The sequence below is a fragment of the Schistocerca cancellata genome, unplaced genomic scaffold (assembly GCF_023864275.1).
Source record: "Schistocerca cancellata isolate TAMUIC-IGC-003103 unplaced genomic scaffold, iqSchCanc2.1 HiC_scaffold_293, whole genome shotgun sequence".
Classification (NCBI taxonomy): domain Eukaryota; kingdom Metazoa; phylum Arthropoda; class Insecta; order Orthoptera; family Acrididae; genus Schistocerca; species Schistocerca cancellata.
The window spans coordinates 440-21,450 of NW_026046312.1; the positions used below are offsets into that span (position 1 = coordinate 440).

Here is a 21,011-nt window from a genome sequence, read left to right on the forward strand (position 1 = left end):
GCCACACGCACCAAACGAATGACAGGCGGTGCACCGAGCAGCTGTGTTGTGCGCCGCACCTACGCTCGGCAGTCTCCTATGAGACGCCGAGCCGAGCGCGCACTCCGCGCCACCTTCGAGGTGGAAGGACGTGCTTTGCGTCAAATGTGCCACGGAAAGCGGCGATTGCGTGTGTTGCGAGAAGAGGCGAATGCCTCTTGTGTGGTGCGGCTACAGTATAAGGACGCCAACGGCCATACCATGTTGAATACACCGGTTCTCGTCCGATCACCGAAGTTAAGCAACATCGGGCCCGGTTAGTACTTGGATGGGTGACCGCCTGGGAACACCGGGTGCTGTTGGCTCTATCTCATTTTTTCATTTTTACGTCGCTGCACCTGCCAGCCCTCTTTTCATACTAACTTTCAGGTGTTGACAAAGATGCTTCCACAAGCATTTTAAACTACTGTATCAAACGTAGGATACGAAATTACAGTAATGAACTCAGTTTCAGCAAGAATGCGCGGAAGAAGAGTGCTACAACGCCTCGGAAATAACAACACACTACGAATCGACAGATGAGTTTTGAAATACGTCAGGGCCTACTGTTTTGTAGCAGTGCTAAATTCCACAATGTAAATAAACAAAAAAAAAAAAAAGAAATAAAATCTTCCGTTCTCGTCCGATCACCGATGTGAAGCAACAACGGTAGTACTCGTATGGATGAGCGCCTGGGAACTCTGGCTGCCTTCATTTATCGCTTTTTAGTCGCTACTCTTGCCAGCCCTCTTCCCATACCACCTTTCTGTCGTGACAAAGAGACTTCCTCAAGCATTTTAAACGGCCGTCAGGTACGAAACTGCAATAATTAACTCAGTTTGAAGGAGAATGTGCTAACCAAGTTTGCCAGGAAGTCTTTGAAAACGACAAAACACTACGAATCGGGCGGTATGCTCCGAAATACGTTAGCGCCTATCGTTCTGCAGCGGCGTGCAGCTCCAAATTCGATTTGTAATCATAAATTTATTCTTTTGTCGTCTCGCCTCCTCCCGCAGACGTTTCTCGCGCTTGTGCTGTCATATGGACCGCGACCCGAGCGGCAGCGAGCGGCAGTCGAGCAAAGTCGGGACAAGTCGGGACGGGAGGGGGGGACAGGCGCGAATGCAAATGCACCGCGCAAATTACGCAAATATCTGGAAGCGCGGCGTGTGTCAGCCAGGTGAGAAAGCCTCCGTCGGTCCAGCAGGACACTGCCACACCCCGCGGCCACACGCACCAAACGAATGACAGGCGGTGCACCGAGCAGCTGTGTTGTGCGCCGCACCTACGCTCGGCAGTCTCCTATGAGACGCCGAGCCGAGCGCGCACTCCGCGCCACCTTCGAGGTGGAAGGACGTGCTTTGCGTCAAATGTGCCACGGAAAGCGGCGATTGCGTGTGTTGCGAGAAGAGGCGAATGCCTCTTGTGTGGTGCGGCTACAGTATAAGGACGCCAACGGCCATACCATGTTGAATACACCGGTTCTCGTCCGATCACCGAAGTTAAGCAACATCGGGCCCGGTTAGTACTTGGATGGGTGACCGCCTGGGAACACCGGGTGCTGTTGGCTCTATCTCATTTTTTCATTTTTACGTCGCTGCACCTGCCAGCCCTCTTTTCATACTAACTTTCAGGTGTTGACAAAGATGCTTCCACAAGCATTTTAAACTACTGTATCAAACGTAGGATACGAAATTACAGTAATGAACTCAGTTTCAGCAAGAATGCGCGGAAGAAGAGTGCTACAACGCCTCGGAAATAACAACACACTACGAATCGACAGATGAGTTTTGAAATACGTCAGGGCCTACTGTTTTGTAGCAGTGCTAAATTCCACAATGTAAATAAACAAAAAAAAAAAAAAGAAATAAAATCTTCCGTTCTCGTCCGATCACCGATGTGAAGCAACAACGGTAGTACTCGTATGGATGAGCGCCTGGGAACTCTGGCTGCCTTCATTTATCGCTTTTTAGTCGCTACTCTTGCCAGCCCTCTTCCCATACCACCTTTCTGTCGTGACAAAGAGACTTCCTCAAGCATTTTAAACGGCCGTCAGGTACGAAACTGCAATAATTAACTCAGTTTGAAGGAGAATGTGCTAACCAAGTTTGCCAGGAAGTCTTTGAAAACGACAAAACACTACGAATCGGGCGGTATGCTCCGAAATACGTTAGCGCCTATCGTTCTGCAGCGGCGTGCAGCTCCAAATTCGATTTGTAATCATAAATTTATTCTTTTGTCGTCTCGCCTCCTCCCGCAGACGTTTCTCGCGCTTGTGCTGTCATATGGACCGCGACCCGAGCGGCAGCGAGCGGCAGTCGAGCAAAGTCGGGACAAGTCGGGACGGGAGGGGGGGACAGGCGCGAATGCAAATGCACCGCGCAAATTACGCAAATATCTGGAAGCGCGGCGTGTGTCAGCCAGGTGAGAAAGCCTCCGTCGGTCCAGCAGGACACTGCCACACCCCGCGGCCACACGCACCAAACGAATGACAGGCGGTGCACCGAGCAGCTGTGTTGTGCGCCGCACCTACGCTCGGCAGTCTCCTATGAGACGCCGAGCCGAGCGCGCACTCCGCGCCACCTTCGAGGTGGAAGGACGTGCTTTGCGTCAAATGTGCCACGGAAAGCGGCGATTGCGTGTGTTGCGAGAAGAGGCGAATGCCTCTTGTGTGGTGCGGCTACAGTATAAGGACGCCAACGGCCATACCATGTTGAATACACCGGTTCTCGTCCGATCACCGAAGTTAAGCAACATCGGGCCCGGTTAGTACTTGGATGGGTGACCGCCTGGGAACACCGGGTGCTGTTGGCTCTATCTCATTTTTTCATTTTTACGTCGCTGCACCTGCCAGCCCTCTTTTCATACTAACTTTCAGGTGTTGACAAAGATGCTTCCACAAGCATTTTAAACTACTGTATCAAACGTAGGATACGAAATTACAGTAATGAACTCAGTTTCAGCAAGAATGCGCGGAAGAAGAGTGCTACAACGCCTCGGAAATAACAACACACTACGAATCGACAGATGAGTTTTGAAATACGTCAGGGCCTACTGTTTTGTAGCAGTGCTAAATTCCACAATGTAAATAAACAAAAAAAAAAAAAAAGAAATAAAATCTTCCGTTCTCGTCCGATCACCGATGTGAAGCAACAACGGTAGTACTCGTATGGATGAGCGCCTGGGAACTCTGGCTGCCTTCATTTATCGCTTTTTAGTCGCTACTCTTGCCAGCCCTCTTCCCATACCACCTTTCTGTCGTGACAAAGAGACTTCCTCAAGCATTTTAAACGGCCGTCAGGTACGAAACTGCAATAATTAACTCAGTTTGAAGGAGAATGTGCTAACCAAGTTTGCCAGGAAGTCTTTGAAAACGACAAAACACTACGAATCGGGCGGTATGCTCCGAAATACGTTAGCGCCTATCGTTCTGCAGCGGCGTGCAGCTCCAAATTCGATTTGTAATCATAAATTTATTCTTTTGTCGTCTCGCCTCCTCCCGCAGACGTTTCTCGCGCTTGTGCTGTCATATGGACCGCGACCCGAGCGGCAGCGAGCGGCAGTCGAGCAAAGTCGGGACAAGTCGGGACGGGAGGGGGGGACAGGCGCGAATGCAAATGCACCGCGCAAATTACGCAAATATCTGGAAGCGCGGCGTGTGTCAGCCAGGTGAGAAAGCCTCCGTCGGTCCAGCAGGACACTGCCACACCCCGCGGCCACACGCACCAAACGAATGACAGGCGGTGCACCGAGCAGCTGTGTTGTGCGCCGCACCTACGCTCGGCAGTCTCCTATGAGACGCCGAGCCGAGCGCGCACTCCGCGCCACCTTCGAGGTGGAAGGACGTGCTTTGCGTCAAATGTGCCACGGAAAGCGGCGATTGCGTGTGTTGCGAGAAGAGGCGAATGCCTCTTGTGTGGTGCGGCTACAGTATAAGGACGCCAACGGCCATACCATGTTGAATACACCGGTTCTCGTCCGATCACCGAAGTTAAGCAACATCGGGCCCGGTTAGTACTTGGATGGGTGACCGCCTGGGAACACCGGGTGCTGTTGGCTCTATCTCATTTTTTCATTTTTACGTCGCTGCACCTGCCAGCCCTCTTTTCATACTAACTTTCAGGTGTTGACAAAGATGCTTCCACAAGCATTTTAAACTACTGTATCAAACGTAGGATACGAAATTACAGTAATGAACTCAGTTTCAGCAAGAATGCGCGGAAGAAGAGTGCTACAACGCCTCGGAAATAACAACACACTACGAATCGACAGATGAGTTTTGAAATACGTCAGGGCCTACTGTTTTGTAGCAGTGCTAAATTCCACAATGTAAATAAACAAAAAAAAAAAAAAAGAAATAAAATCTTCCGTTCTCGTCCGATCACCGATGTGAAGCAACAACGGTAGTACTCGTATGGATGAGCGCCTGGGAACTCTGGCTGCCTTCATTTATCGCTTTTTAGTCGCTACTCTTGCCAGCCCTCTTCCCATACCACCTTTCTGTCGTGACAAAGAGACTTCCTCAAGCATTTTAAACGGCCGTCAGGTACGAAACTGCAATAATTAACTCAGTTTGAAGGAGAATGTGCTAACCAAGTTTGCCAGGAAGTCTTTGAAAACGACAAAACACTACGAATCGGGCGGTATGCTCCGAAATACGTTAGCGCCTATCGTTCTGCAGCGGCGTGCAGCTCCAAATTCGATTTGTAATCATAAATTTATTCTTTTGTCGTCTCGCCTCCTCCCGCAGACGTTTCTCGCGCTTGTGCTGTCATATGGACCGCGACCCGAGCGGCAGCGAGCGGCAGTCGAGCAAAGTCGGGACAAGTCGGGACGGGAGGGGGGGACAGGCGCGAATGCAAATGCACCGCGCAAATTACGCAAATATCTGGAAGCGCGGCGTGTGTCAGCCAGGTGAGAAAGCCTCCGTCGGTCCAGCAGGACACTGCCACACCCCGCGGCCACACGCACCAAACGAATGACAGGCGGTGCACCGAGCAGCTGTGTTGTGCGCCGCACCTACGCTCGGCAGTCTCCTATGAGACGCCGAGCCGAGCGCGCACTCCGCGCCACCTTCGAGGTGGAAGGACGTGCTTTGCGTCAAATGTGCCACGGAAAGCGGCGATTGCGTGTGTTGCGAGAAGAGGCGAATGCCTCTTGTGTGGTGCGGCTACAGTATAAGGACGCCAACGGCCATACCATGTTGAATACACCGGTTCTCGTCCGATCACCGAAGTTAAGCAACATCGGGCCCGGTTAGTACTTGGATGGGTGACCGCCTGGGAACACCGGGTGCTGTTGGCTCTATCTCATTTTTTCATTTTTACGTCGCTGCACCTGCCAGCCCTCTTTTCATACTAACTTTCAGGTGTTGACAAAGATGCTTCCACAAGCATTTTAAACTACTGTATCAAACGTAGGATACGAAATTACAGTAATGAACTCAGTTTCAGCAAGAATGCGCGGAAGAAGAGTGCTACAACGCCTCGGAAATAACAACACACTACGAATCGACAGATGAGTTTTGAAATACGTCAGGGCCTACTGTTTTGTAGCAGTGCTAAATTCCACAATGTAAATAAACAAAAAAAAAAAAAAAGAAATAAAATCTTCCGTTCTCGTCCGATCACCGATGTGAAGCAACAACGGTAGTACTCGTATGGATGAGCGCCTGGGAACTCTGGCTGCCTTCATTTATCGCTTTTTAGTCGCTACTCTTGCCAGCCCTCTTCCCATACCACCTTTCTGTCGTGACAAAGAGACTTCCTCAAGCATTTTAAACGGCCGTCAGGTACGAAACTGCAATAATTAACTCAGTTTGAAGGAGAATGTGCTAACCAAGTTTGCCAGGAAGTCTTTGAAAACGACAAAACACTACGAATCGGGCGGTATGCTCCGAAATACGTTAGCGCCTATCGTTCTGCAGCGGCGTGCAGCTCCAAATTCGATTTGTAATCATAAATTTATTCTTTTGTCGTCTCGCCTCCTCCCGCAGACGTTTCTCGCGCTTGTGCTGTCATATGGACCGCGACCCGAGCGGCAGCGAGCGGCAGTCGAGCAAAGTCGGGACAAGTCGGGACGGGAGGGGGGGACAGGCGCGAATGCAAATGCACCGCGCAAATTACGCAAATATCTGGAAGCGCGGCGTGTGTCAGCCAGGTGAGAAAGCCTCCGTCGGTCCAGCAGGACACTGCCACACCCCGCGGCCACACGCACCAAACGAATGACAGGCGGTGCACCGAGCAGCTGTGTTGTGCGCCGCACCTACGCTCGGCAGTCTCCTATGAGACGCCGAGCCGAGCGCGCACTCCGCGCCACCTTCGAGGTGGAAGGACGTGCTTTGCGTCAAATGTGCCACGGAAAGCGGCGATTGCGTGTGTTGCGAGAAGAGGCGAATGCCTCTTGTGTGGTGCGGCTACAGTATAAGGACGCCAACGGCCATACCATGTTGAATACACCGGTTCTCGTCCGATCACCGAAGTTAAGCAACATCGGGCCCGGTTAGTACTTGGATGGGTGACCGCCTGGGAACACCGGGTGCTGTTGGCTCTATCTCATTTTTTCATTTTTACGTCGCTGCACCTGCCAGCCCTCTTTTCATACTAACTTTCAGGTGTTGACAAAGATGCTTCCACAAGCATTTTAAACTACTGTATCAAACGTAGGATACGAAATTACAGTAATGAACTCAGTTTCAGCAAGAATGCGCGGAAGAAGAGTGCTACAACGCCTCGGAAATAACAACACACTACGAATCGACAGATGAGTTTTGAAATACGTCAGGGCCTACTGTTTTGTAGCAGTGCTAAATTCCACAATGTAAATAAACAAAAAAAAAAAAAAAGAAATAAAATCTTCCGTTCTCGTCCGATCACCGATGTGAAGCAACAACGGTAGTACTCGTATGGATGAGCGCCTGGGAACTCTGGCTGCCTTCATTTATCGCTTTTTAGTCGCTACTCTTGCCAGCCCTCTTCCCATACCACCTTTCTGTCGTGACAAAGAGACTTCCTCAAGCATTTTAAACGGCCGTCAGGTACGAAACTGCAATAATTAACTCAGTTTGAAGGAGAATGTGCTAACCAAGTTTGCCAGGAAGTCTTTGAAAACGACAAAACACTACGAATCGGGCGGTATGCTCCGAAATACGTTAGCGCCTATCGTTCTGCAGCGGCGTGCAGCTCCAAATTCGATTTGTAATCATAAATTTATTCTTTTGTCGTCTCGCCTCCTCCCGCAGACGTTTCTCGCGCTTGTGCTGTCATATGGACCGCGACCCGAGCGGCAGCGAGCGGCAGTCGAGCAAAGTCGGGACAAGTCGGGACGGGAGGGGGGGACAGGCGCGAATGCAAATGCACCGCGCAAATTACGCAAATATCTGGAAGCGCGGCGTGTGTCAGCCAGGTGAGAAAGCCTCCGTCGGTCCAGCAGGACACTGCCACACCCCGCGGCCACACGCACCAAACGAATGACAGGCGGTGCACCGAGCAGCTGTGTTGTGCGCCGCACCTACGCTCGGCAGTCTCCTATGAGACGCCGAGCCGAGCGCGCACTCCGCGCCACCTTCGAGGTGGAAGGACGTGCTTTGCGTCAAATGTGCCACGGAAAGCGGCGATTGCGTGTGTTGCGAGAAGAGGCGAATGCCTCTTGTGTGGTGCGGCTACAGTATAAGGACGCCAACGGCCATACCATGTTGAATACACCGGTTCTCGTCCGATCACCGAAGTTAAGCAACATCGGGCCCGGTTAGTACTTGGATGGGTGACCGCCTGGGAACACCGGGTGCTGCAAATGCACAAAATATAATGAAAGAGACAATTGCAACAAAGTTACATATCAGTAAAGAAAAGAAAAAGACTCGATAACTAACTGAAATTGAAATTGAAAATACCTTGGAATCTCATGACTGTATTTGTTATTTTGTAAATAAAAGTTTATTACGTTTAAAAAAAAAAAAAAAAAGGTGCTGTTGGCTCTATCTCATTTTTTCATTTTTACGTCGCTGCACCTGCCAGCCCTCTTTTCATACTAACTTTCAGGTGTTGACAAAGATGCTTCCACAAGCATTTTAAACTACTGTATCAAACGTAGGATACGAAATTACAGTAATGAACTCAGTTTCAGCAAGAATGCGCGGAAGAAGAGTGCTACAACGCCTCGGAAATAACAACACACTACGAATCGACAGATGAGTTTTGAAATACGTCAGGGCCTACTGTTTTGTAGCAGTGCTAAATTCCACAATGTAAATAAACAAAAAAAAAAAAAAAGAAATAAAATCTTCCGTTCTCGTCCGATCACCGATGTGAAGCAACAACGGTAGTACTCGTATGGATGAGCGCCTGGGAACTCTGGCTGCCTTCATTTATCGCTTTTTAGTCGCTACTCTTGCCAGCCCTCTTCCCATACCACCTTTCTGTCGTGACAAAGAGACTTCCTCAAGCATTTTAAACGGCCGTCAGGTACGAAACTGCAATAATTAACTCAGTTTGAAGGAGAATGTGCTAACCAAGTTTGCCAGGAAGTCTTTGAAAACGACAAAACACTACGAATCGGGCGGTATGCTCCGAAATACGTTAGCGCCTATCGTTCTGCAGCGGCGTGCAGCTCCAAATTCGATTTGTAATCATAAATTTATTCTTTTGTCGTCTCGCCTCCTCCCGCAGACGTTTCTCGCGCTTGTGCTGTCATATGGACCGCGACCCGAGCGGCAGCGAGCGGCAGTCGAGCAAAGTCGGGACAAGTCGGGACGGGAGGGGGGGACAGGCGCGAATGCAAATGCACCGCGCAAATTACGCAAATATCTGGAAGCGCGGCGTGTGTCAGCCAGGTGAGAAAGCCTCCGTCGGTCCAGCAGGACACTGCCACACCCCGCGGCCACACGCACCAAACGAATGACAGGCGGTGCACCGAGCAGCTGTGTTGTGCGCCGCACCTACGCTCGGCAGTCTCCTATGAGACGCCGAGCCGAGCGCGCACTCCGCGCCACCTTCGAGGTGGAAGGACGTGCTTTGCGTCAAATGTGCCACGGAAAGCGGCGATTGCGTGTGTTGCGAGAAGAGGCGAATGCCTCTTGTGTGGTGCGGCTACAGTATAAGGACGCCAACGGCCATACCATGTTGAATACACCGGTTCTCGTCCGATCACCGAAGTTAAGCAACATCGGGCCCGGTTAGTACTTGGATGGGTGACCGCCTGGGAACACCGGGTGCTGTTGGCTCTATCTCATTTTTTCATTTTTACGTCGCTGCACCTGCCAGCCCTCTTTTCATACTAACTTTCAGGTGTTGACAAAGATGCTTCCACAAGCATTTTAAACTACTGTATCAAACGTAGGATACGAAATTACAGTAATGAACTCAGTTTCAGCAAGAATGCGCGGAAGAAGAGTGCTACAACGCCTCGGAAATAACAACACACTACGAATCGACAGATGAGTTTTGAAATACGTCAGGGCCTACTGTTTTGTAGCAGTGCTAAATTCCACAATGTAAATAAACAAAAAAAAAAAAAAAGAAATAAAATCTTCCGTTCTCGTCCGATCACCGATGTGAAGCAACAACGGTAGTACTCGTATGGATGAGCGCCTGGGAACTCTGGCTGCCTTCATTTATCGCTTTTTAGTCGCTACTCTTGCCAGCCCTCTTCCCATACCACCTTTCTGTCGTGACAAAGAGACTTCCTCAAGCATTTTAAACGGCCGTCAGGTACGAAACTGCAATAATTAACTCAGTTTGAAGGAGAATGTGCTAACCAAGTTTGCCAGGAAGTCTTTGAAAACGACAAAACACTACGAATCGGGCGGTATGCTCCGAAATACGTTAGCGCCTATCGTTCTGCAGCGGCGTGCAGCTCCAAATTCGATTTGTAATCATAAATTTATTCTTTTGTCGTCTCGCCTCCTCCCGCAGACGTTTCTCGCGCTTGTGCTGTCATATGGACCGCGACCCGAGCGGCAGCGAGCGGCAGTCGAGCAAAGTCGGGACAAGTCGGGACGGGAGGGGGGGACAGGCGCGAATGCAAATGCACCGCGCAAATTACGCAAATATCTGGAAGCGCGGCGTGTGTCAGCCAGGTGAGAAAGCCTCCGTCGGTCCAGCAGGACACTGCCACACCCCGCGGCCACACGCACCAAACGAATGACAGGCGGTGCACCGAGCAGCTGTGTTGTGCGCCGCACCTACGCTCGGCAGTCTCCTATGAGACGCCGAGCCGAGCGCGCACTCCGCGCCACCTTCGAGGTGGAAGGACGTGCTTTGCGTCAAATGTGCCACGGAAAGCGGCGATTGCGTGTGTTGCGAGAAGAGGCGAATGCCTCTTGTGTGGTGCGGCTACAGTATAAGGACGCCAACGGCCATACCATGTTGAATACACCGGTTCTCGTCCGATCACCGAAGTTAAGCAACATCGGGCCCGGTTAGTACTTGGATGGGTGACCGCCTGGGAACACCGGGTGCTGTTGGCTCTATCTCATTTTTTCATTTTTACGTCGCTGCACCTGCCAGCCCTCTTTTCATACTAACTTTCAGGTGTTGACAAAGATGCTTCCACAAGCATTTTAAACTACTGTATCAAACGTAGGATACGAAATTACAGTAATGAACTCAGTTTCAGCAAGAATGCGCGGAAGAAGAGTGCTACAACGCCTCGGAAATAACAACACACTACGAATCGACAGATGAGTTTTGAAATACGTCAGGGCCTACTGTTTTGTAGCAGTGCTAAATTCCACAATGTAAATAAACAAAAAAAAAAAAAAAGAAATAAAATCTTCCGTTCTCGTCCGATCACCGATGTGAAGCAACAACGGTAGTACTCGTATGGATGAGCGCCTGGGAACTCTGGCTGCCTTCATTTATCGCTTTTTAGTCGCTACTCTTGCCAGCCCTCTTCCCATACCACCTTTCTGTCGTGACAAAGAGACTTCCTCAAGCATTTTAAACGGCCGTCAGGTACGAAACTGCAATAATTAACTCAGTTTGAAGGAGAATGTGCTAACCAAGTTTGCCAGGAAGTCTTTGAAAACGACAAAACACTACGAATCGGGCGGTATGCTCCGAAATACGTTAGCGCCTATCGTTCTGCAGCGGCGTGCAGCTCCAAATTCGATTTGTAATCATAAATTTATTCTTTTGTCGTCTCGCCTCCTCCCGCAGACGTTTCTCGCGCTTGTGCTGTCATATGGACCGCGACCCGAGCGGCAGCGAGCGGCAGTCGAGCAAAGTCGGGACAAGTCGGGACGGGAGGGGGGGACAGGCGCGAATGCAAATGCACCGCGCAAATTACGCAAATATCTGGAAGCGCGGCGTGTGTCAGCCAGGTGAGAAAGCCTCCGTCGGTCCAGCAGGACACTGCCACACCCCGCGGCCACACGCACCAAACGAATGACAGGCGGTGCACCGAGCAGCTGTGTTGTGCGCCGCACCTACGCTCGGCAGTCTCCTATGAGACGCCGAGCCGAGCGCGCACTCCGCGCCACCTTCGAGGTGGAAGGACGTGCTTTGCGTCAAATGTGCCACGGAAAGCGGCGATTGCGTGTGTTGCGAGAAGAGGCGAATGCCTCTTGTGTGGTGCGGCTACAGTATAAGGACGCCAACGGCCATACCATGTTGAATACACCGGTTCTCGTCCGATCACCGAAGTTAAGCAACATCGGGCCCGGTTAGTACTTGGATGGGTGACCGCCTGGGAACACCGGGTGCTGCAAATGCACAAAATATAATGAAAGAGACAATTGCAACAAAGTTACATATCAGTAAAGAAAAGAAAAAGACTCGATAACTAACTGAAATTGAAATTGAAAATACCTTGGAATCTCATGACTGTATTTGTTATTTTGTAAATAAAAGTTTATTACGTTTAAAAAAAAAAAAAAAAAGGTGCTGTTGGCTCTATCTCATTTTTTCATTTTTACGTCGCTGCACCTGCCAGCCCTCTTTTCATACTAACTTTCAGGTGTTGACAAAGATGCTTCCACAAGCATTTTAAACTACTGTATCAAACGTAGGATACGAAATTACAGTAATGAACTCAGTTTCAGCAAGAATGCGCGGAAGAAGAGTGCTACAACGCCTCGGAAATAACAACACACTACGAATCGACAGATGAGTTTTGAAATACGTCAGGGCCTACTGTTTTGTAGCAGTGCTAAATTCCACAATGTAAATAAACAAAAAAAAAAAAAAAGAAATAAAATCTTCCGTTCTCGTCCGATCACCGATGTGAAGCAACAACGGTAGTACTCGTATGGATGAGCGCCTGGGAACTCTGGCTGCCTTCATTTATCGCTTTTTAGTCGCTACTCTTGCCAGCCCTCTTCCCATACCACCTTTCTGTCGTGACAAAGAGACTTCCTCAAGCATTTTAAACGGCCGTCAGGTACGAAACTGCAATAATTAACTCAGTTTGAAGGAGAATGTGCTAACCAAGTTTGCCAGGAAGTCTTTGAAAACGACAAAACACTACGAATCGGGCGGTATGCTCCGAAATACGTTAGCGCCTATCGTTCTGCAGCGGCGTGCAGCTCCAAATTCGATTTGTAATCATAAATTTATTCTTTTGTCGTCTCGCCTCCTCCCGCAGACGTTTCTCGCGCTTGTGCTGTCATATGGACCGCGACCCGAGCGGCAGCGAGCGGCAGTCGAGCAAAGTCGGGACAAGTCGGGACGGGAGGGGGGGACAGGCGCGAATGCAAATGCACCGCGCAAATTACGCAAATATCTGGAAGCGCGGCGTGTGTCAGCCAGGTGAGAAAGCCTCCGTCGGTCCAGCAGGACACTGCCACACCCCGCGGCCACACGCACCAAACGAATGACAGGCGGTGCACCGAGCAGCTGTGTTGTGCGCCGCACCTACGCTCGGCAGTCTCCTATGAGACGCCGAGCCGAGCGCGCACTCCGCGCCACCTTCGAGGTGGAAGGACGTGCTTTGCGTCAAATGTGCCACGGAAAGCGGCGATTGCGTGTGTTGCGAGAAGAGGCGAATGCCTCTTGTGTGGTGCGGCTACAGTATAAGGACGCCAACGGCCATACCATGTTGAATACACCGGTTCTCGTCCGATCACCGAAGTTAAGCAACATCGGGCCCGGTTAGTACTTGGATGGGTGACCGCCTGGGAACACCGGGTGCTGTTGGCTCTATCTCATTTTTTCATTTTTACGTCGCTGCACCTGCCAGCCCTCTTTTCATACTAACTTTCAGGTGTTGACAAAGATGCTTCCACAAGCATTTTAAACTACTGTATCAAACGTAGGATACGAAATTACAGTAATGAACTCAGTTTCAGCAAGAATGCGCGGAAGAAGAGTGCTACAACGCCTCGGAAATAACAACACACTACGAATCGACAGATGAGTTTTGAAATACGTCAGGGCCTACTGTTTTGTAGCAGTGCTAAATTCCACAATGTAAATAAACAAAAAAAAAAAAAAAGAAATAAAATCTTCCGTTCTCGTCCGATCACCGATGTGAAGCAACAACGGTAGTACTCGTATGGATGAGCGCCTGGGAACTCTGGCTGCCTTCATTTATCGCTTTTTAGTCGCTACTCTTGCCAGCCCTCTTCCCATACCACCTTTCTGTCGTGACAAAGAGACTTCCTCAAGCATTTTAAACGGCCGTCAGGTACGAAACTGCAATAATTAACTCAGTTTGAAGGAGAATGTGCTAACCAAGTTTGCCAGGAAGTCTTTGAAAACGACAAAACACTACGAATCGGGCGGTATGCTCCGAAATACGTTAGCGCCTATCGTTCTGCAGCGGCGTGCAGCTCCAAATTCGATTTGTAATCATAAATTTATTCTTTTGTCGTCTCGCCTCCTCCCGCAGACGTTTCTCGCGCTTGTGCTGTCATATGGACCGCGACCCGAGCGGCAGCGAGCGGCAGTCGAGCAAAGTCGGGACAAGTCGGGACGGGAGGGGGGGACAGGCGCGAATGCAAATGCACCGCGCAAATTACGCAAATATCTGGAAGCGCGGCGTGTGTCAGCCAGGTGAGAAAGCCTCCGTCGGTCCAGCAGGACACTGCCACACCCCGCGGCCACACGCACCAAACGAATGACAGGCGGTGCACCGAGCAGCTGTGTTGTGCGCCGCACCTACGCTCGGCAGTCTCCTATGAGACGCCGAGCCGAGCGCGCACTCCGCGCCACCTTCGAGGTGGAAGGACGTGCTTTGCGTCAAATGTGCCACGGAAAGCGGCGATTGCGTGTGTTGCGAGAAGAGGCGAATGCCTCTTGTGTGGTGCGGCTACAGTATAAGGACGCCAACGGCCATACCATGTTGAATACACCGGTTCTCGTCCGATCACCGAAGTTAAGCAACATCGGGCCCGGTTAGTACTTGGATGGGTGACCGCCTGGGAACACCGGGTGCTGTTGGCTCTATCTCATTTTTTCATTTTTACGTCGCTGCACCTGCCAGCCCTCTTTTCATACTAACTTTCAGGTGTTGACAAAGATGCTTCCACAAGCATTTTAAACTACTGTATCAAACGTAGGATACGAAATTACAGTAATGAACTCAGTTTCAGCAAGAATGCGCGGAAGAAGAGTGCTACAACGCCTCGGAAATAACAACACACTACGAATCGACAGATGAGTTTTGAAATACGTCAGGGCCTACTGTTTTGTAGCAGTGCTAAATTCCACAATGTAAATAAACAAAAAAAAAAAAAAAGAAATAAAATCTTCCGTTCTCGTCCGATCACCGATGTGAAGCAACAACGGTAGTACTCGTATGGATGAGCGCCTGGGAACTCTGGCTGCCTTCATTTATCGCTTTTTAGTCGCTACTCTTGCCAGCCCTCTTCCCATACCACCTTTCTGTCGTGACAAAGAGACTTCCTCAAGCATTTTAAACGGCCGTCAGGTACGAAACTGCAATAATTAACTCAGTTTGAAGGAGAATGTGCTAACCAAGTTTGCCAGGAAGTCTTTGAAAACGACAAAACACTACGAATCGGGCGGTATGCTCCGAAATACGTTAGCGCCTATCGTTCTGCAGCGGCGTGCAGCTCCAAATTCGATTTGTAATCATAAATTTATTCTTTTGTCGTCTCGCCTCCTCCCGCAGACGTTTCTCGCGCTTGTGCTGTCATATGGACCGCGACCCGAGCGGCAGCGAGCGGCAGTCGAGCAAAGTCGGGACAAGTCGGGACGGGAGGGGGGGACAGGCGCGAATGCAAATGCACCGCGCAAATTACGCAAATATCTGGAAGCGCGGCGTGTGTCAGCCAGGTGAGAAAGCCTCCGTCGGTCCAGCAGGACACTGCCACACCCCGCGGCCACACGCACCAAACGAATGACAGGCGGTGCACCGAGCAGCTGTGTTGTGCGCCGCACCTACGCTCGGCAGTCTCCTATGAGACGCCGAGCCGAGCGCGCACTCCGCGCCACCTTCGAGGTGGAAGGACGTGCTTTGCGTCAAATGTGCCACGGAAAGCGGCGATTGCGTGTGTTGCGAGAAGAGGCGAATGCCTCTTGTGTGGTGCGGCTACAGTATAAGGACGCCAACGGCCATACCATGTTGAATACACCGGTTCTCGTCCGATCACCGAAGTTAAGCAACATCGGGCCCGGTTAGTACTTGGATGGGTGACCGCCTGGGAACACCGGGTGCTGTTGGCTCTATCTCATTTTTTCATTTTTACGTCGCTGCACCTGCCAGCCCTCTTTTCATACTAACTTTCAGGTGTTGACAAAGATGCTTCCACAAGCATTTTAAACTACTGTATCAAACGTAGGATACGAAATTACAGTAATGAACTCAGTTTCAGCAAGAATGCGCGGAAGAAGAGTGCTACAACGCCTCGGAAATAACAACACACTACGAATCGACAGATGAGTTTTGAAATACGTCAGGGCCTACTGTTTTGTAGCAGTGCTAAATTCCACAATGTAAATAAACAAAAAAAAAAAAAAAGAAATAAAATCTTCCGTTCTCGTCCGATCACCGATGTGAAGCAACAACGGTAGTACTCGTATGGATGAGCGCCTGGGAACTCTGGCTGCCTTCATTTATCGCTTTTTAGTCGCTACTCTTGCCAGCCCTCTTCCCATACCACCTTTCTGTCGTGACAAAGAGACTTCCTCAAGCATTTTAAACGGCCGTCAGGTACGAAACTGCAATAATTAACTCAGTTTGAAGGAGAATGTGCTAACCAAGTTTGCCAGGAAGTCTTTGAAAACGACAAAACACTACGAATCGGGCGGTATGCTCCGAAATACGTTAGCGCCTATCGTTCTGCAGCGGCGTGCAGCTCCAAATTCGATTTGTAATCATAAATTTATTCTTTTGTCGTCTCGCCTCCTCCCGCAGACGTTTCTCGCGCTTGTGCTGTCATATGGACCGCGACCCGAGCGGCAGCGAGCGGCAGTCGAGCAAAGTCGGGACAAGTCGGGACGGGAGGGGGGGACAGGCGCGAATGCAAATGCACCGCGCAAATTACGCAAATATCTGGAAGCGCGGCGTGTGTCAGCCAGGTGAGAAAGCCTCCGTCGGTCCAGCAGGACACTGCCACACCCCGCGGCCACACGCACCAAACGAATGACAGGCGGTGCACCGAGCAGCTGTGTTGTGCGCCGCACCTACGCTCGGCAGTCTCCTATGAGACGCCGAGCCGAGCGCGCACTCCGCGCCACCTTCGAGGTGGAAGGACGTGCTTTGCGTCAAATGTGCCACGGAAAGCGGCGATTGCGTGTGTTGCGAGAAGAGGCGAATGCCTCTTGTGTGGTGCGGCTACAGTATAAGGACGCCAACGGCCATACCATGTTGAATACACCGGTTCTCGTCCGATCACCGAAGTTAAGCAACATCGGGCCCGGTTAGTACTTGGATGGGTGACCGCCTGGGAACACCGGGTGCTGTTGGCTCTATCTCATTTTTTCATTTTTACGTCGCTGCACCTGCCAGCCCTCTTTTCATACTAACTTTCAGGTGTTGACAAAGATGCTTCCACAAGCATTTTAAACTACTGTATCAAACGTAGGATACGAAATTACAGTAATGAACTCAGTTTCAGCAAGAATGCGCGGAAGAAGAGTGCTACAACGCCTCGGAAATAACAACACACTACGAATCGACAGATGAGTTTTGAAATACGTCAGGGCCTACTGTTTTGTAGCAGTGCTAAATTCCACAATGTAAATAAACAAAAAAAAAAAAAAAGAAATAAAATCTTCCGTTCTCGTCCGATCACCGATGTGAAGCAACAACGGTAGTACTCGTATGGATGAGCGCCTGGGAACTCTGGCTGCCTTCATTTATCGCTTTTTAGTCGCTACTCTTGCCAGCCCTCTTCCCATACCACCTTTCTGTCGTGACAAAGAGACTTCCTCAAGCATTTTAAACGGCCGTCAGGTACGAAACTGCAATAATTAACTCAGTTTGAAGGAGAATGTGCTAACCAAGTTTGCCAGGAAGTCTTTGAAAACGACAAAACACTACGAATCGGGCGGTATGCTCCGAAATACGTTAGCGCCTATCGTTCTGCAGCGGCGTGCAGCTCCAAATTCGATTTGTAATCATAAATTTATTCTTTTGTCGTCTCGCCTCCTCCCGCAGACGTTTCTCGCGCTTGTGCTGTCATATGGACCGCGACCCGAGCGGCAGCGAGCGGCAGTCGAGCAAAGTCGGGACAAGTCGGGACGGGAGGGGGGGGACAGGCGCGAATGCAAATGCACCGCGCAAATTACGCAAATATCTGGAAGCGCGGCGTGTGTCAGCCAGGTGAGAAAGCCTCCGTCGGTCCAGCAGGACACTGCCACACCCCGCGGCCACACGCACCAAACGAATGACAGGCGGTGCACCGAGCAGCTGTGTTGTGCGCCGCACCTACGCTCGGCAGTCTCCTATGAGACGCCGAGCCGAGCGCGCACTCCGCGCCACCTTCGAGGTGGAAGGACGTGCTTTGCGTCAAATGTGCCACGGAAAGCGGCGATTGCGTGTGTTGCGAGAAGAGGCGAATGCCTCTTGTGTGGTGCGGCTACAGTATAAGGACGCCAACGGCCATACCATGTTGAATACACCGGTTCTCGTCCGATCACCGAAGTTAAGCAACATCGGGCCCGGTTAGTACTTGGATGGGTGACCGCCTGGGAACACCGGGTGCTGTTGGCTCTATCTCATTTTTTCATTTTTACGTCGCTGCACCTGCCAGCCCTCTTTTCATACTAACTTTCAGGTGTTGACAAAGATGCTTCCACAAGCATTTTAAACTACTGTATCAAACGTAGGATACGAAATTACAGTAATGAACTCAGTTTCAGCAAGAATGCGCGGAAGAAGAGTGCTACAACGCCTCGGAAATAACAACACACTACGAATCGACAGATGAGTTTTGAAATACGTCAGGGCCTACTGTTTTGTAGCAGTGCTAAATTCCACAATGTAAATAAACAAAAAAAAAAAAAAAGAAATAAAATCTTCCGTTCTCGTCCGATCACCGATGTGAAGCAACAACGGTAGTACTCGTATGGATGAGCGCCTGGGAACTCTGGCTGCCTTCATTTATCGCTTTTTAGTCGCTACTCTTGCCAGCCCTCTTCCCATACCACCTTTCTGTCGTGACAAAGAGACTTCCTCAAGCATTTTAAACGGCCGTCAGGTACGAAACTGCAATAATTAACTCAGTTTGAAGGAGAATGTGCTAACCAAGTTTGCCAGGAAGTCTTTGAAAACGACAAAACACTACGAATCGGGCGGTATGCTCCGAAATACGTTAGCGCCTATCGTTCTGCAGCGGCGTGCAGCTCCAAATTCGATTTGTAATCATAAATTTATTCTTTTGTCGTCTCGCCTCCTCCCGCAGACGTTTCTCGCGCTTGTGCTGTCATATGGACCGCGACCCGAGCGGCAGCGAGCGGCAGTCGAGCAAAGTCGGGACAAGTCGGGACGGGAGGGGGGGACAGGCGCGAATGCAAATGCACCGCGCAAATTACGCAAATATCTGGAAGCGCGGCGTGTGTCAGCCAGGTGAGAAAGCCTCCGTCGGTCCAGCAGGACACTGCCACACCCCGCGGCCACACGCACCAAACGAATGACAGGCGGTGCACCGAGCAGCTGTGTTGTGCGCCGCACCTACGCTCGGCAGTCTCCTATGAGACGCCGAGCCGAGCGCGCACTCCGCGCCACCTTCGAGGTGGAAGGACGTGCTTTGCGTCAAATGTGCCACGGAAAGCGGCGATTGCGTGTGTTGCGAGAAGAGGCGAATGCCTCTTGTGTGGTGCGGCTACAGTATAAGGACGCCAACGGCCATACCATGTTGAATACACCGGTTCTCGTCCGATCACCGAAGTTAAGCAACATCGGGCCCGGTTAGTACTTGGATGGGTGACCGCCTGGGAACACCGGGTGCTGTTGGCTCTATCTCATTTTTTCATTTTTACGTCGCTGCACCTGCCAGCCCTCTTTTCATACTAACTTTCAGGTGTTGACAAAGATGCTTCCACAAGCATTTTAAACTACTGTATCAAACGTAGGATACGAAATTACAGTAATGAACTCAGTTTCAGCAAGAATGCGCGGAAGAAGAGTGCTACAACGCCTCGGAAATAACAACACACTACGAATCGACAGATGAGTTTTGAAATACGTCAGGGCCTACTGTTTTGTAGCAGTGCTAAATTCCACAATGTAAATAAACAAAAAAAAAAAAAAAGAAATAAAATCTTCCGTTCTCGTCCGATCACCGATGTGAAGCAACAACGGTAGTACTCGTATGGATGAGCGCCTGGGAACTCTGGCTGCCTTCATTTATCGCTTTTTAGTCGCTACTCTTGCCAGCCCTCTTCCCATACCACCTTTCTGTCGTGACAAAGAGACTTCCTCAAGCATTTTAAACGGCCGTCAGGTACGAAACTGCAATAATTAACTCAGTTTGAAGGAGAATGTGCTAACCAAGTTTGCCAGGAAGTCTTTGAAAACGACAAAACACTACGAATCGGGCGGTATGCTCCGAAATACGTTAGCGCCTATCGTTCTGCAGCGGCGTGCAGCTCCAAATTCGATTTGTAATCATAAATTTATTCTTTTGTCGTCTCGCCTCCTCCCGCAGACGTTTCTCGCGCTTGTGCTGTCATATGGACCGCGACCCGAGCGGCAGCGAGCGGCAGTCGAGCAAAGTCGGGACAAGTCGGGACGGGAGGGGGGGACAGGCGCGAATGCAAATGCACCGCGCAAATTACGCAAATATCTGGAAGCGCGGCGTGTGTCAGCCAGGTGAGAAAGCCTCCGTCGGTCCAGCAGGACACTGCCACACCCCGCGGCCACACGCACCAAACGAATGACAGGCGGTGCACCGAGCAGCTGTGTTGTGCGCCGCACCTACGCTCGGCAGTCTCCTATGAGACGCCGAGCCGAGCGCGCACTCCGCGCCACCTTCGAGGTGGAAGGACGTGCTTTGCGTCAAATGTGCCACGGAAAGCGGCGATTGCGTGTGTTGCGAGAAGAGGCGAATGCCTCTTGTGTGGTGCGGCTACAGTATAAGGACGCCAACGGCCATACCATGTTGAATACACCGGTTCTCGTCCGATCACCGAAGTTAAGCAACATCGGGCCCGGTTAGTACTTGGATGGGTGACCGCCTGGGAACACCGGGTGCTGTTGGCTCTATCTCATTTTTTCATTTTTACGTCGCTGCACCTGCCAGCCCTCTTTTCATACTAACTTTCAGGTGTTGACAAAGATGCTTCCACAAGCATTTTAAACTACTGTATCAAACGTAGGATACGAAATTACAGTAATGAACTCAGTTTCAGCAAGAATGCGCGGAAGAAGAGTGCTACAACGCCTCGGAAATAACAACACACTACGAATCGACAGATGAGTTTTGAAATACGTCAGGGCCTACTGTTTTGTAGCAGTGCTAAATTCCACAATGTAAATAAACAAAAAAAAAAAAAAAGAAATAAAATCTTCCGTTCTCGTCCGATCACCGATGTGAAGCAACAACGGTAGTACTCGTATGGATGAGCGCCTGGGAACTCTGGCTGCCT

General features: G+C 50.4%; 17 non-coding genes across 17 annotated transcripts; all 17 read left to right on the plus strand.

Annotated features, from left to right (window-relative positions):
- Positions 1-225: 225 nt before the first annotated feature.
- LOC126114185 (5S ribosomal RNA) lies at positions 226-344 on the plus strand. The gene has a single exon (XR_007525082.1). It is a non-coding gene; the product is annotated as a 5S ribosomal RNA (ribosomal RNA).
- Positions 345-1,469: 1,125 nt separating this feature from the next.
- On the plus strand, positions 1,470-1,588 carry LOC126114197 (5S ribosomal RNA). Its single transcript, XR_007525093.1, has one exon. It is a non-coding gene; the product is annotated as a 5S ribosomal RNA (ribosomal RNA).
- A 1,125-nt stretch (positions 1,589-2,713) lies between these two features.
- Positions 2,714-2,832, plus strand: LOC126114200 (5S ribosomal RNA). The gene has a single exon (XR_007525096.1). It is a non-coding gene; the product is annotated as a 5S ribosomal RNA (ribosomal RNA).
- Positions 2,833-3,958: 1,126 nt separating this feature from the next.
- LOC126114201 (5S ribosomal RNA) lies at positions 3,959-4,077 on the plus strand. Its single transcript, XR_007525097.1, has one exon. It is a non-coding gene; the product is annotated as a 5S ribosomal RNA (ribosomal RNA).
- Positions 4,078-5,203: 1,126 nt separating this feature from the next.
- On the plus strand, positions 5,204-5,322 carry LOC126114202 (5S ribosomal RNA). Its single transcript, XR_007525098.1, has one exon. It is a non-coding gene; the product is annotated as a 5S ribosomal RNA (ribosomal RNA).
- Positions 5,323-6,448: 1,126 nt separating this feature from the next.
- On the plus strand, positions 6,449-6,567 carry LOC126114186 (5S ribosomal RNA). Its single transcript, XR_007525083.1, has one exon. It is a non-coding gene; the product is annotated as a 5S ribosomal RNA (ribosomal RNA).
- A 1,126-nt stretch (positions 6,568-7,693) lies between these two features.
- On the plus strand, positions 7,694-7,812 carry LOC126114198 (5S ribosomal RNA). Its single transcript, XR_007525094.1, has one exon. It is a non-coding gene; the product is annotated as a 5S ribosomal RNA (ribosomal RNA).
- Positions 7,813-9,119: 1,307 nt separating this feature from the next.
- LOC126114187 (5S ribosomal RNA) lies at positions 9,120-9,238 on the plus strand. The gene has a single exon (XR_007525084.1). It is a non-coding gene; the product is annotated as a 5S ribosomal RNA (ribosomal RNA).
- A 1,126-nt stretch (positions 9,239-10,364) lies between these two features.
- On the plus strand, positions 10,365-10,483 carry LOC126114188 (5S ribosomal RNA). Its single transcript, XR_007525085.1, has one exon. It is a non-coding gene; the product is annotated as a 5S ribosomal RNA (ribosomal RNA).
- Positions 10,484-11,609: 1,126 nt separating this feature from the next.
- Positions 11,610-11,728, plus strand: LOC126114199 (5S ribosomal RNA). Its single transcript, XR_007525095.1, has one exon. It is a non-coding gene; the product is annotated as a 5S ribosomal RNA (ribosomal RNA).
- A 1,307-nt stretch (positions 11,729-13,035) lies between these two features.
- LOC126114189 (5S ribosomal RNA) lies at positions 13,036-13,154 on the plus strand. Its single transcript, XR_007525086.1, has one exon. It is a non-coding gene; the product is annotated as a 5S ribosomal RNA (ribosomal RNA).
- Positions 13,155-14,280: 1,126 nt separating this feature from the next.
- On the plus strand, positions 14,281-14,399 carry LOC126114190 (5S ribosomal RNA). The gene has a single exon (XR_007525087.1). It is a non-coding gene; the product is annotated as a 5S ribosomal RNA (ribosomal RNA).
- A 1,126-nt stretch (positions 14,400-15,525) lies between these two features.
- LOC126114191 (5S ribosomal RNA) lies at positions 15,526-15,644 on the plus strand. The gene has a single exon (XR_007525088.1). It is a non-coding gene; the product is annotated as a 5S ribosomal RNA (ribosomal RNA).
- Positions 15,645-16,770: 1,126 nt separating this feature from the next.
- On the plus strand, positions 16,771-16,889 carry LOC126114192 (5S ribosomal RNA). The gene has a single exon (XR_007525089.1). It is a non-coding gene; the product is annotated as a 5S ribosomal RNA (ribosomal RNA).
- A 1,127-nt stretch (positions 16,890-18,016) lies between these two features.
- On the plus strand, positions 18,017-18,135 carry LOC126114193 (5S ribosomal RNA). Its single transcript, XR_007525090.1, has one exon. It is a non-coding gene; the product is annotated as a 5S ribosomal RNA (ribosomal RNA).
- Positions 18,136-19,261: 1,126 nt separating this feature from the next.
- Positions 19,262-19,380, plus strand: LOC126114194 (5S ribosomal RNA). The gene has a single exon (XR_007525091.1). It is a non-coding gene; the product is annotated as a 5S ribosomal RNA (ribosomal RNA).
- A 1,126-nt stretch (positions 19,381-20,506) lies between these two features.
- LOC126114196 (5S ribosomal RNA) lies at positions 20,507-20,625 on the plus strand. Its single transcript, XR_007525092.1, has one exon. It is a non-coding gene; the product is annotated as a 5S ribosomal RNA (ribosomal RNA).
- The last annotated feature ends 386 nt before the right edge of the window (positions 20,626-21,011 follow it).